The sequence below is a fragment of the Glycine max genome, chromosome 4 (assembly GCF_000004515.6).
Source record: "Glycine max cultivar Williams 82 chromosome 4, Glycine_max_v4.0, whole genome shotgun sequence".
In the NCBI taxonomy this organism is placed as follows: Eukaryota; Viridiplantae; Streptophyta; class Magnoliopsida; order Fabales; family Fabaceae; genus Glycine; species Glycine max.
Genome location: NC_016091.4, coordinates 35,860,317 through 35,862,366, shown reverse-complemented (window position 1 = coordinate 35,862,366; position 2,050 = coordinate 35,860,317).

Here is a 2,050-nt window from a genome sequence, read left to right as displayed (position 1 = left end):
TAATCATATCCAATATCCATTCAACAAGTGCTCTAAAGCATTAGGTTTCCAGAATCAAAATACAACAAATAATGTGGCGTCCCTAAATAATGAATGGTTTAATAGTCATAAATTAAATAGCATAAACCATGGGAATTTTTTTTTCTTTTTCTTTTTCTCTCTTTTTTTTGTACTATTATTCATTTCACGGTAGTTAAATTCAGAAGGAAACTTATCACTATAGAGTCCTGAATGGCCAGCTCACAACTCTATTCGGAGTCATTTCTTTTTTATCACTCATAATCCCCAAACTACTTTTCTCTTTCAAAATATACCAGCCATCATTTTAGGTCGTCACGTGAAAAATAATAAGATACAGTCGGTAAACTCTTTTCAAATAAAATTTGTTAACACTTCCTTTTCAAATAACAAGATTAAACATAATTACATTCATCATCTAAAACTGTCCAAAATATCAGAGTTTGCAAAATAACATAGTGACATCCAGAGCAAAGGTTACACTGTGGTGACTTTAGCCACATTATATACAATCATCAAAATTTCTATACAATAGGTTTACCCATCCAAAAATCAAAAGAGTAAACCTAGTAGTCTGAACTAGATACACCCACCCACAAAAAGTATGTACATCTAGTCTAAGGAGTTGTCTGCTATGCTGAAGAGTCGTCACTATTCGCTGTCCCTCCAGGGCCACTCTCCTCCGTAGAGTCTGCCTCAGATGCTGACATAACATCCTCTGGAGAATCAACATCAGTGAGTGGGTCCTCATCATCCTCTGGGAAGTCAGGAGCATCCACAGCAGGTTTAGGAGGTAACTCCTCTGGGTCCTCTTCAAGATCTTCTTCAGAGGATGACACCTCTATCACTTGAACCGGCTCAACTAGTCGATATGGAGTAGGTGTAGGTAGTATCCACTCCACAGGCTGCTGAAGTGTGCGTGCGGGTTCCTCAGGATGCACTAATGAAGTAGCAGTGAGTCGAATTGTGCCATGGAATCGGCACCTCTCGTTGCCTTCGAGGGTCTCCCAAACTCCCTCTAGGCACTCCATCACCACGCGATCATGGATTAACTGCGCTACCATCGCGGTCTACAAGAAATAAAAGAAAGAGGGTAGACTCTTTCACGAGAATTCTAACTACAGGTAACAATAATGCGTCCCATAACCGCTACGTTTAGTCAAAAGGTCTCTCTCAAGGGATTTCCTCTCTGGTAATCGATTACCAAAGTATGTAATCGATTACCAGTGCCCAAACACGAATTACACAGCTTTTACACATGGAAATCTACAAATTACACTGTGTAATCGATTACACCTAAATGGTAATCGATTACCAGTGGCAGGTAGCACTGTGTAATCGATTACACCAAACTGGTAATCGATTACCAGTGGCAGGTAGCACTGTGTAATCAATTACACCAAACTGGTAATTGATTACCAGTGCCCTATCACCCTGTGTAATCGATTACACCCCATTGGTAATCGATTACCAGAGGCCATTTTAACTTCATGTCTCCATTTTAAAGCCCTGTAATCGATTACACACCCTTGGTAATCGATTACCAGAGGCCATTTTAACTTCCTGTCTCCATTTTTTAGCCCTGTAATTGATTACACACCCTTGGTAATCGATTACCAGAGGCCAATTTTCAGATACCACTCAAGATTCATAGCTGGCCAGCCGCCACACAAGCCTCCTTGCTTCGTGGTCTTTGTTCTTTTATTGGTTGACTGCCAGGAGCTCGCCTGTTTAGGTACATCACAGGTTCTCACTGACTGACTATGCCCAGGTTGGGTCGGGATTGGTCAAGCTTGGTTTTGGGCAATAGCACCCCACCTGACGTCCCCAAGGTCTCCTGACCCCCGCGACATATCTCTAGGTACCACTCTATGGTCAACAAACAAAAGTAGGAAGACTGACTCTTCCACGCTTTCTCACATCAAGCTTAGTGGATTATGGGGCACTCGTCATATGTGGTACTAGGTGGTGATCGGGCAATGGTGTAAATCAACTCTCCCACTTTCACAAGTCAAACATAAACATACCATCC